The sequence below is a fragment of the Cryptomeria japonica genome, chromosome 8 (genome assembly GCF_030272615.1).
Source record: "Cryptomeria japonica chromosome 8, Sugi_1.0, whole genome shotgun sequence".
NCBI lineage: Eukaryota > Viridiplantae > Streptophyta > Pinopsida > Cupressales > Cupressaceae > Cryptomeria > Cryptomeria japonica.
Genome location: NC_081412.1, coordinates 616,801,724 through 616,815,938, shown reverse-complemented (window position 1 = coordinate 616,815,938; position 14,215 = coordinate 616,801,724).

Genomic DNA, 14,215 nt, shown 5'->3' with positions numbered 1-14,215 from the left:
ATTTTGTACTTGTATCTTGATGTATACATATCTTTGTATTTTTTATGACCTCCTGATATGATATATTGTTGTACTTTGATCTTATTTATATGTTACTCAACGGTGTTCTCATATGATGCTCTGATGATCTTTTTGATGTTTATTGATTTCCTTGATACTAATGCCACGTGATATGATGGACAGTTGCTATTTGATATATATCCAAGGACTTTGGTCATTTTATTACCTCACTGATGATATGTTTCTGACGTATATCCTTGTTTTTCTTTTGGATCAACATGTGGTCAGACATATATATGATGATATGTTATGGGTTCATCCACTCAAGATATGAAGATAATCAAAGAACAAATATTGTAGTACTTTGAATCTGTTGGTATGATGAAGGAATAAGTATCTGGTAGATTACTAAGAGGGGGAGGTGAATTAATAAATAAAAAAAGTGATACAAAATTCCCCAATCTCAATTTCAATCACACAAACTAAACTTATCAATGAAATACTACTGTCAAGATGAAAACTCGTAAGAAAACTGGTTGACTATTACAACAACTTAATAGTAAACATTGTAGACACCTAAAATTAATTAAATCAATATTTAATTAATTTAAACTTGTCAACATAATTAATTGACTTAATTGTGTTATCTTTATTCTTCTTAGTGTTAATTAAATCTAATTTAATTAATTCTCTCACTATTGTCCAATAATTAATTTATCAAATAAATTAATTATTCCCCTATTCTTCTAAAGTCCCCTCCAATAATTATTTCCTCTAAACCCACTCAGTTAATTAATTTTAGTTAATTAACCTAGTCGTGTGATTCCTACAAATCATTTTTCCTAATCCCACTCAACCTAATTAATCCTTCTAGAATCTCTCATAATCATGCTTATCATTATCCCTCAATTTTTAATTCCCACTCATGTCACATCAACATTGAGCCTCTCAAAGAAATTCAAATTTCTTTGAATCCCTCAATGCATCCTTATTTTGGAATTTTTAATTCCTCATATTTGAAATTCAAATCCCCCCCCCTTTTCCCAAGGAATTTTATATTCTTGTTTATTTTCCCATGGCACCCTTGATCCATGCCTTCTATCTCAAATCAATCTCAATTCTTCATGATCAAATCAATCTTGGCCCTCCATTGGCCTCCTCCAATCTATAAAGAGGAGCCTATTCTCCTCACAAATTATCCACTTCTCATGCATTGTCATGCTGCCTATTTCCTCTCTTATCCTCTTCTAATCCAAATCATCATCTATCTATCACAATTCAATCCAAATATTGATCCAACCTATCTTGTTGAGCACAAGGAGAGCAATCCACATTCACTCCATCTCTCTCCAACTCTCCATTAGTCAAACTTTGGAGCTAACAAAGTTTGTGGAGGCGAGGAAGACAAGGAAGAGTTACTTGCAATGGGAGCTTCGAGAGTATATTCCATTTATGTTGTATTATTTTCATGATGTTCTTGTTTAATCTTTCTTGATATCTCATTTAAATAGTTTTTGGTTTTATTGAATATTAATCATGCACTAACCATTTTATTGTGAGACATTATGGCACGCCCGGTGGGACCCACGTCCCTGAAATTTAACGTTTTTATGAGTTTTTTGTGATTTTAGATCATAGATTATTGCTTCAACGTGTCCGTCTGCACAATAGCGCGTCCACCTCACTACTTCAACACGTCCGCAGGAAAAACAATGCGGGCGATTCAAATTTGAATCTTCTGGCTGCCTTTTCTATAACTTTTTGGTAAATCAGCGTGTATGCATGCAAAACAATGCCTGTGCACATGCCAAAGCACGTGCGCTAAGTAAAAAAAAAATCCTCTCGCCTATTTTTTTTTGAATTTTTGAAAAAAAACTGTCAATCAACGCGTGTGTAGACAAAACAATGCCTACGCTCATGCCAAAACGCGTGCGCATAGTCAAAAATCATAAAAAAATGTAAAACAACGTCTACGCATGCGCTTCAGTGCGAGTACCTCTGAATCAGCGCGAGCAACTGCAAAACAGTGCGAGTGCCACGGGTTTGGCGCTCGCATTTAGGTAAAAAAATAGGTTTTGGAAAATGGGCATAACTTTTCGCTCGAGTGTCGGATTTAAAAAATTCAAAATGAGTTGGAAAGGGAATTCAAAGATCTTAAATGGGTTGTCTTTATATTTTTCACATCTATTTTAAAAAATTATTTTAACATGTGCAGAGTCAACCCTTTCTTTTTTAACTTTAGATTTCCATATTTTTAGCATATAAAATCAGTTTTTATCAAACCTTTTTTCGCAATCACTTAGAAAATCATAAGAAACTAATTTTTCAATATTTTTTTTGTCTAATCATCTTGTGTTTGCAGTTTGTTTTCTTTCGAGTGCCTAAGATCAAGTATCAAAAACTACTAATCAAGTGGTTTTGAAGGTTGCCTAGGAGGTTCAAGAAAACATTGTCTTTTTTTTTTAGGAACCTAGATATAATTAGGGGGTAAAATAATCTTGTATTGAAGAGTCAAATGGTAGGAGAGTATGCTCTTGCCTATCTAGGCAATCGGAAATCTAGGCCCCTTTGGTCTTTTCTAAGTTTATTGCTTGTGTTATCCTTAGCGGGCCTACCCTCCCAAGTTGCTCTTAGAGGCGGTGAGAGGGGAACGACCCAAGTGAGTACACATGGACCTAGGGTTCCCAACTCACTATAATAAATAGGCTATTGAGATTGAAAGAATCAATGGTTGGGGCTATTTGAGAGTTCACTCTCACATTGGGTGCTTAGTAGGATCATAAAGATCTCAACCACACTTGCTTGACTACTAAGTTCTTGGTGCTTCGTTCGTCTATAGGCCTCAATTGCGCTTGTGCAACTGTGAAGGGTAGCTCCTAATGGGAAGCCATACTAAACACCTTGTGCATAGTGGCCAAAAACCTTCTAGTCATTGGTGTAGGAGGTCGAACCTCTGAAGCCGCTCATATTTTTACGACCCTTAGTAGAGACACAAAGTTCGCCATGAAGAGTTTTCATGGGAATTGATGCTTGTCTATCCCGGAGAAGTGAGTGTCGTGGAGGGGAGCTAGTGGGGTCAAGCATCTAAGTGTCCACTCTGGGTAAGCATAGCTGGGAAACCAATTGGGACCCATTGACTATTGTCTTTTCTCACCATAGGATATTTTGTGAAGGAGCATGAGTGTCTTTTGAGTCTAAGTTCTCTTGACCATTGTGTTTTCTTTACTTGACATCTCTTGCCAAGTCCATCCCCCACAACCAATCAATCCTCCCTCTTTCCAAATTCCATCTTGTCATCATCAAATCTTTAATCCATTTCTATCTATCCAAGAAATTCTCCAATCCCCCAATCCACTTTTATCCCCTCAAATAATCATCCTCCCTCAACCAATATTTTTTGTCCAAATCATTCATCCGACTTTGGGTAGCCTTCCCCTTTATCCTTCCTATTATCTATTTGTTCTTCCGTAATCATTCTCCCTCTAATCTAATCAAATTTCCAAAATTCCAATCGATCAAATTAATCCATCTTTCTAATCCGGTTATCCATTCCCTCATCAATCAATCATCCAATCAAATCAAATCCAATCTAATCCAATCCAATCCAATCCAATATATTTTTACTTAAATATCCAACAATACTTGTGAATCAAGATATAATCCATTATCCATGAGCATACCACTCCTCACATGAACTGAGAAAACTCTATCAACGACAATAAAACATTTGGAAAGCTATGAATTGAGACAAACTCAATGATCCATAGGTATCACTCACCATGTCTGCATATCAAGACAAACTCAACAATCTTTAGGTACCACTCACCATGTCTGCAAATCAAGATAAAATCAATTATGTAGAAACTAAAACTTCACTATAAATTGAGACAAACTCAATTATTTACAAACCAAAACAATTTCAATCCTCCCCCTTTTTTCATGAAGGGATTCAAAAAACTAAACTCCTATTTATTCTCATACAGTGAATCATCCTTGAGCAAGAAGCTAGCTCAAGATGATAGATATTATCCCCTTCCCTCCATTTCCTCCAAACTCCAATGGTTGTCTTGTTGGAAAATGCACACTCCAATGAGAAATTGTAGGTGATTGAAGGTATTTTCATTGATGGCAACCTTACAATCCTATGGCACCGGCAGGCACCAGCACTGAAAGACTCTACACCAGCATACAATTCACCGGCAGCGAAAAGATGATTACTGCCACCCTGGCTGATAGGATTTTGTTTATTACATAATGCATTTTATTGTAATATCTTTTTGTAAGCCAACATGGCATATTGTAATAAGGCTCATATATAAGTATGAGATCTTGTAGAACATTTGTAATAGGTAATATGCATAGATGGATATTGTGTGCGAATATTGAGGCAGATTGTAGAATAAGGTTTATGATTATTGCAAGAGCTTAAACCGGTACTGAACCTGGCATATCAGATGCTGAACCAAAGCAGTACATGATATTGGATTTACATGATCCATTTTTGTAAGTCAGTGAGACTTCCTTTTGTATTTAAGTAGTGAGCATTAGGTAGTTGGCCTTTTTGCATGTGCAGGCCCCTATTGTATCAGTAATATTCACTTATTGGTCAGTGAGCAAATATTGTGGGTCACAAATCCCACCGAGGTTTTTTCCACACCGGGTTTCCTTATTAAAAATATTTTTTTATAGTGTTTTGGAATGCAATTCATTTAACAAGTTCACAAAATCCATTAACCGGTTAGATATTGATTCACCCCCCCTCTCAGTATCTTTGGGAATCCTAACATGTCTATTACACTCTACTTATCAAATGTAGCATACATGAGTCTCCAAGGGACTTGAAATTCATGCCAAGTATAACACAAATGACCCTAAAAATACAAGAAATATATGTGGCCATGATAAAAATAAAATAGACAAAATACCCAATTTTACTCAAAATGTACTTTATAGAAGTCTATCCTTATAACTCCTTATAAATACTTATATCTCCATCGAATTAAATCTTAAAAATCATCTATACCAAATAATTTCCAATGTCATCAATCAACATGCTCCTCATAAACTGTGCTCAAGATCTTTATACAAATTTAAAAAAGAATTATTCAATAAGACAAGTTATGCAAAAAGATCAACTTTCGATAATAAATTTTCATAGTAGATTTGAATCCTTGGGCAATAATAACAAATTTGCATTCATTTCTTTTGTTGACCGACTTATGTTCTTTATTTTCTTTATTACTTATTTATTCAATGATTCATGATTTAAATTTTGATAAAAATAGTGGCAACCTCGATATAGATTGCCAACAAATATATATTAAATGCCCAACTAGGTTTTACTCTCTTTAATCACTTATAATAAATATGCATCACAATAGACTTTGAATAATTGGATCTAATTTTAACTCCATTTAGGTGCGATGGAATTTTAGCAAATAAACAAATTCATTTTCTACCACAACTACAATAACATTACTAGGGGAGAGGACCCAATAGTTGTGCACCCTAACTTTGCGCTCCTCAAAATCTAACTTGAAAATTTCAAATCCCTCCAAATTTTTTATAGCATCTTACTTGGAAAGTCCCCTGCTTGTAATTAAGGTTTGAAGGCCACATCATCAAATATGATGCCACATCAACATGATTTTTGTCAAGGTATCCAAAACAACCCAAAAAATAAAGTGAGACCAATAGGTTTACAAAAGGGACCCAATACTTGTGCAACTGATGTGGCATCACATGCTTGGTTGCTTTTTACAACAAATGGTATATTTCATTGAATTATTGGTACTCATCATAGCAATAAAAACTTTAAAGTCAAGCCTATTGGTGCAATTGTGTACAATAATTGTACATTAAATCGACAAGTATGGGGATATTAAATCAACAACTTCTATCACAAGAATTGAAACGCGCTCAACCACTGGGTTCTTTCCCCTAGAGTTTTATTGCTAGTGAACCAAGAAACTGTCAAGCAAATCCTACATCTTTCCATTCCTTTTAAACTTATTTAATCCCTGGTAGATAATGACAAATTTAATCCTCTGAACTACAAAAAAATCACACTGCCACAAGCTAAAAAAATTACATAGGATAGAATTGATATTTCTCTGATACTAATGTTAGAGTAGTAAAGTAAGCAACAAAAGAAAAAGAGTAATATAAAGATTTACACTGGAAAATTAAAGAGGTTTTGTATTATTCTTATTTAGTTCAAAAATTACATCTATTGAATTGGCTTTATAAAGCCACTATTTTCGTATACAAAAGTAACTTAAGGGAATGAACAAGTCCCAACTAACCTAACTACAAACTAATTAGTTTATGGAATGTAAATATTATTCTGTAATAGATGATAGGATAGAAATTTACCCATATTCCATGAGTTTCTTTTTTGCTAGCTTTGCTTCTTTTTCTAGTAGGGATATTGTTCTTGCGACTAATGCTTGGATACTAGGTTCACTTCCTCTCTTGCTTCGCCCTTGGATGACCTCTTTTTACCTTATCTTCTCTTACAGTTCTTGTGTAAATCTACCTATGAGGTGATTGGTAATGCCTTGGGTCATTGTCTATGGGTAGATAGCGCTATTACTAATTTTTCCCATACCTCCTTTTCTCAATTTCTGGTAGAAATTGATTTGTCTAAAGCTCTTCTCGGTAAAATTATTTTACAAGTGAATGGCTATCCTTGGATAGAATTGGTTGATTATGAAGGTATTCCTTTTTGTTGTAGATGCTGCTTTGCTATAGGACATCTGGCCTCTATATGTTCTTGTGGCCCTCACATGTCCTCTTCTTCTTGGTGGACAAATTCTCTTACTAAACATCTTATGATATTCACTAATGATTCAAGTGATTTTGAATCTTTGAATCCATCCTCTCCTGCTTCAATTTCCTCAAAATCTAATTGTGTCATTTCAAATCATGTTGGTACTAAAGATTTCTCTATTGTTTCTCCAGCTCCTATTTGTCAGACTAATTTTATTCGTAATGATAAAGTGGTTATTTTTAAGGTTAATATTGGTTTTAAGGATTCTTCTCCCATTTCTCCAATTGTTGTTTGTTAGAATAAGTCTACTTTTTTTGACAAGGTTGTTTTTCCTAATACTAATATTCCACCTCATTGTTTGTCTACTATCCCACCTATTGGGACTATTCTATTGGTTTCATCTTCTCCTTTACCTAAGTCTTCAAGTGATGAAGATAGCTCTGGTTGGACAGTCATACAAAGAAGAAGAAAGAAATGCAAATGGATAAGGTTGTTTCTATTGTTGTTTAGTCTTAACTTTGGTTACCTCGAATAAGTCTACTATTTTATTTATAACAAGGTTTGAGCCTTGCGAAAACCCCATTCACCTTAGTAAAATAACATAATATCAAAATCTATTAATACAACTATAATTTTTATAGTTTTCATATATATTTAAGAGACATAAATGGGCTAAATAACTTTGCATGCAAGTTTTTTGAAAATGTATAAAGATCAAAATTTCAAACCTTGACTTGTTCCCATACAAAACTAACTTATAGGAATGAACTTCCCAACTAACCTAACTACAAACTAATTATCTTATTGAATGTAATCCTTATTTTTTAATAGACAGCAAGATAGAAATTTACCCCTTCGCTACAAGATTTTTTTTGCTATCTTTACTTCTTTCGCTAACAAGGATGTTGTTCTTGCGGGTGATGCTTAGATGTAGGATTTACTTCCTCTCTTGCTTCACCCTTGGACACCCTCTTTTAACCCTTCTAAGGATTTACTTGAGATTGCCCTTGTGTGGGTGAGACTATCTTATCTTCCCTTATAGTTTTTGTGTAAATATGCCTATGAGGTGATTAGTAATGCCTTGGTTATTCTCTATGGGTAGATAGTGCTATTACTATTTTTTCCCATACCTCCTCCTTTTGTCAAATTCTAGTAGAAATTGATTTGTCTAAAGCTATTCTAGGTGAAATAGTTTTACAAGTGAATGACCATTCATGGACAAAATTGGTTGATTCTGAAGGCATTCCTTTTTGTTGTAGATGGTTCTTTGCTACAAGATATCTAGCCTCTATTTGTTCTTATGGCTCTCACAAATCCTCTTCTTCTTGCTGGACAAATTCTCTTACTAAACATCTTATGGTATTCACTAATGATTCAAGTGATTCAAAGGGCTTGAAAGCCATCCTCTCCCACTTCATTTTCCTCGGAATCTAACTGTGTCACTTCAAATCATGTTGGTACTAAAGATTTTTGTATTGTTTCTCCACCTATTGTTTGCCAAACTAATTTTGTTCTTAAGGATAAAGTGGTTATTTCTAAGGTTGATACTAGTTTTAAGGACTCTTCTACTGTTTCTCCAGTTGTTTATTAGATTAACTCTATTTCTTTTGACAAAGTTGTTGTTCCTCATACTAATGTTCTACCTCATTGTTTGTCTACCATCTCACCTATTGGGATTGTTAAATTGGTTTCACCTTCTCCTTTACCTAAGTCTTCAAGTGCTAAAGATAGCTCTAATTGGACAGTTGTACAAAGAAAGAAGAAAGATGTAAAGATAGCTAGGGCTGTTTGTATTCCTATTTAGTCTTAACTTTAATTACCTCTCGAGTAATTCTGCTGTTTTCTTTGTAACAAGATTTAAGCCCTACAAAAACCCACTTACCTCAATGAAAAACATAATCTGTTAATGCTACCATAATTCTTATACTTTTCATATATATTTAAGAGACAAATGGGCTAAATAACTTTTGCATGCAAATTTTCTGAAAATGCATAAAGATCAAAATTTCAAACCTTGAATTCTTCTCCAAATGAGACTTAGACATAAAATATTATTTACTAACAACATTAATAAAAGCAAATTCCTAACCTTCGGTGTTATGAAGTGGATGTCTGGCCAGCATTCCTTTTTAATAATAGCAATTTTACGTAAACACCAATCCTAAGGCCAGCAAACCGAAAGATTCCCAACCCAAAGTAGACAAACCAAGACAAATGGAGGGAGGACGGACGCTTCAGTCCAACAGCCGGCTCGACACAGTTTTGCGAGTAGTCTTGCACATGTTTGGTTCAATTAGACTATATTTGTGCTGCTTATGCTGTTACTGATGGTAGATTCCAAACTACTGATTCTGTGTGATTATTCTGGTTGTTTAACAAGTCTTATAATATTTGGTTACGGTTAGAAATAAAGTGTGAACACTTTGTTGCATGTTTTTCTGTGACTACAAAGGATTTTGATTTGTTAGACTTTTTCATGCTGCTTTTTTCCCCTTTCGAGATGAGTAATTTATGGATTACATGCAACTAATTATTAGTCGTATTTTCTTAATAAATAGTACTTAGTTAAAAGGAAAAAAATATATATACGAAGTTAAATTTTCTTTATTTTAAATTGATCTTATTTTTAATTAAAAATGACTAAGAAAAAGTTTTGTCATAAAATATTGATTCAAAATGTTGTCTTGATCAATACAATATCAACAAGTGTTATGTAGTGGAGTAATTGGATTTCTAGTTTTCTAATTAGTTGTAATTATAGTATTAAATATAATTTCAATTATGATTTTAATAAATTATTATATTTTATTTAATATTAAATCATGTAATTATAATTACAATTTAACTTATATAATTATAGTTCTAATAAATAATATTTATTTTTAAATATAATTATTATAAAAATTGTAATTAATTTTACTGCTCTATCATATGGCAATTATACTTAATCAATTTATTAAAAATATTTAAAATTTATACATACCATATAGGATAATGTCTGCATAGTTTGTGGGTCCGATAATGGTGATGCTAGTAGATGTTCCACTTCTTGTACAAAATAAATTATAAACATGTTGGCAATATTTGTTGTCATTGATGTCAACTTGATGCTTGCCAGTAGGTATTGTCATTGAGGAGATGATTGGAGTATGCACTGAGAACTAATGCAATTTGATGATGTGTAAGTGTTGAAGATGGTTCAAAGTAGTTGTGCCATTGGTTAAAGATATAGAAGACAATCTAGTGAATCATCGGATTCTTGATTATTGTGTATTTTCCATCATTTCTCATAATAATTATATTTGATCATATCAAATGAAAAAGAAGAAGAATTGATAATAGTGCTCAACTATCCTAGAGGAGTGAAGTTGAGCCTACTTGATTGTTCCCTAATGGAATGATATCTCAAGTGAAAATAGCTCAGAGTTTTCATTTCCAAGATACAAAAAACTATTTTCCCCATTTTAGTGCCCAATAGATACTTCATAGTCTTAGTATAATATTTAATGTAATTAAACAAGTGCACATATATTAAAAAAGGTGTTTCAAACTTACCTCCTAATATCAAACTATAAATTTTGAGATATAGATTTTGTTTGTAGCCTAAAAATAATTGAAACCAGCTATAACCAACTAATATGAGTTATGATTATGGAGATCCCCATTATTTAATGATATAATTCGAATGTAAAAACTTGATTAAAAGTTACAACCTTCAAATGTTAGGCCTCCCACATCAAGAATATAACAAAAATATATTACATTAAAAATACGTTGGAATAATGGGTAATATAAAGTCTCCCATAACCTTCCAAGAAATAAACAACACTTGCACCTCCCAAATAGAAAGAGCCATCAAGAATGGCAACAACAAGGGGTTTTTTTAAGCTCCCCAAAGCAATTCATGAATTTTGGAATGGCTCCCATAACCATCAAGAAGAGAATATAACAGGCTCTCTTACAACATGTCTGCACCTCTCTAGCATAAACTATCACCACCTCCATAGAGAAGCCAAGACCTCAATAGGGAAAGAAGATGATGAACCCAACAATAAGAAGAGCCAAAATTGAGCCTCCCTAACTCCCAAGAAAACACAAATTCATAACAAGGTAGTAAAAGCCTCCAAATAAGAGATTATAGCCTCTACCACATAGCCAATATCAACCTCAATAGGAGACTCCACCACCTCAAAAAGGTTAGTAGAAGAGGAAGAAAACAGTTGAGATAACCAAACCCTATTATTTCCCACCCATAGACTCTCCACCTCAATAGGAGAGGACTCCACCTTCATAGGAATAATAGAGAAAAAAGACCAAGGACAACATGACCCTAGAAATGGAGCCCGCAAACCAGAGACCACATGGCTCTATAGAATCAAACAAGGCTAAACAATGCCTCAAAACCTAAGAGAAACCTCAACCAAAAATAGAGCCTATCTATAAAACAATTACAAGAGTTATGGAAGCCAACAGATCACAAAGAGGGCAAACAAAATTGTTGCCTCTGAAAGCAACAAAATAGGGGCTAAAAATAAAAGCATTGAAAGAACAAGCCCCATAAGAAACACTAAAAATGACCACAAAAGGAGGTATAAAATGCCTCAACACCAATAAAATAGGAATAAAACCCTAGCACCACCAAAAAGAGCAATGAGCTAAGAGAAAAAGCCCCAAAAAATAACCATGAAAGCCATAGGTGGAGTAACCAGAAAGACAACCACAAAACCCTCCACAAAGCCATCGACCCCTCCAAATGAAACTACAACAAGCACCGCTCTACATGAGCCAAAGGAAAGTTGAACCCAGATAGGAAAAATATCATTAGCTCCAACAACAAAAAACAACCCCTTAAAACTATTCAAGCTAGAGGAAGAGGGCCAAGCACAACAATGAGCCCCATAATAGGAAATGCTGACAAAAAGCACTACAACCTCCACACTATAGGAAGAATAGAGGAACAAAGTAGGTAAAGAGAATGAAGTTTCTAGAACACCAGATAGAGCCCGAAAAATGAAAGCCCCCTAGCCAACAAGCCCACCAACAACAAAAATCTCCCTCGACCCAAATAAAAACATAAGATGCTAAGGGGAAGTGGTAGATAGAAGAGAAGCCACCAAGGGAAACAAACACGACCAACATAACTCATCTGGTAGAGAAAAAAGAACAAGAGAAAACCCAAAGGGCACACCCATCAACATCTTCTAAGTCATATCAACCATTCTTTGCATCCTCACTACCCCCCAAAACCCTACCGCCTCTATAATTGAAATACCCACTCTCGCTCCTGCCTCCCATTTAAAAAATCACATCGGATACATCATTGTACTATTATGAATGGTTTCTTTTTCACAAATTATTTTAGATCATATTTTTTGTTTATCTTTTCTTTTAGATTGGTTTATGAAGGGTTTCTACATTTTAATTCCCTTTAGGTAAGAGTTGATAACCTAATGAAAAGGAAAAGGAACGTAGATAAAAACTTTAATAGCTTTATGATAAATAAATAATCAACCAATAAAACCAATTAGCCTCAAGATTAATGAGTTAGAACATAATACATAATAGTGAAATGAATGTTTAAATATGGTTTAATTAAGTAATTATACTTTTCTCTTGAATTGGAATTTATAATCCCTACGATAAACATTACCAATGAATTCACTAGTTCATTGTTACTTTAGATAATAACTAGATGTTTACCTCTATTTCATTAGATAATTTATCTTTTATTTTGGTGCACTTTACATCTATGGAATTGATTATTGAACACATACTTGAACCTTACACGTCCATATGAACTCTATACATGGATCTAAACTTCACTATTTTTGTTTACTTTGAGAATAACATAATCTTGATGTTTATGAGTTGTGTTTGAAAATAATTTGCTAATAGACATAATATATAAGTTTAATAGGAAAGGATTTCTCTACTTTGGTTAGAATCTTACTATCAATTTAATAACATAATGAAATAAATTGCATGCAACAAGAAAACATTGAATGATGCGGAGGATGCTATAGAAATATGATGTTGTAATGTCAATAAGATCTCTTAAATAGATGTTTAGATGAATATTCACTAATATACATTGAATTAATATTTGTCATTTTATACAACACCTCAACATTGTACAAGGTAGAAATTTTCATTCTCTAGTCAGCTCATAAAAACTATTTAGACCAAGTTCAAAATGAATCAAATATAATTTAAGTTTGATTTTTTTAAGTTTTAAAGTTATTTCTATCTTGTAGATATACCTTAATAACTTGTATAGTCATAAATTAAATTAAGAAAAATAGTTATAAATGATGAATTATAAAGAAAAATATATATAAATAGAATCAAGTGAAATTTAATTTAACGACAAATTTATATACTATAATACATCTCTATATAGTAATCATTACACCAAAATAAACCAAAAAGGAAGAAAGAGGTGAAACACATTTTTTACAATTACAAATAAAAATAAAAATAAAAATAAAAATGGTGTAATATTTGTATGCCGGAAAAGCGGGTCGATAGAACTCAATATATGAAAAATGGTCCAAAAGACTTGTCCACACACACACACAGAGGACTTCTTGGTGCAAAAGCTATGGAGTCATGAAGTATAACTCAGCTTCCCAAGGTTGGTCCCATGGTTCTCTATCTTACAATGTCCCTCAAACCAATGTTTTTGCTCTCAGATCACTGAGCAAAATGGTTTAGGGATGGCAAATGCAAGAACGAGGGATGCTTTGATAGATTTTAGTATGAGATGCATCCTAAGCTATGCATGATTCTAGAAATGCAATAAAATAGATTATAAGATGACAAGGTTAGTATAAATACTATCCTAACATGATATATTTAGTCTATGATTGAGCTAAATGATAAAGAAAGTATTCTAAACATGCATATTTAGACTAATTCCTATTGAAAAGAGAGGCTAAATGATGAGCATAAAAATGATATATGGAAGCTTGAATGTATTTGAGCATAAGTATGATACTACAAGTTTGGAAGATGTTTAAAATGGAGGAATGAGAGCTCTATTTATAGCAAAAACAGGGCAATGGATGGTCAGGATTGAAAGAGTTGATCAAGGGTTGAGTTTGAAAGTTGGGGATTCATGTTTGCAATTTGCAACAATGAAATGGTGACAAGTGTCAACATAGGGTTGGGTTGAGAGAAGGGGTAGGAGACATTAAATGCCTGAGAAGACCTTATGGTTATTTAGAAGGTAAGGGTCAAGTCTAAGTTAAAATTACCCATTGGATTAAGAGTTAATCCCAGGATAAAACCTTGTGCAAATGATTAAGAGATAATCATGGTCAAAGCATTAAATGCTTGATGAGACCCTTGGGTTGGATGAAGGTTGAGTTAAAAGAAATTCTTTAACCATGTAGGAGGGTTTGAGTTAACCATTAATGGTTATGAAGACTTTGGGGAATTAAG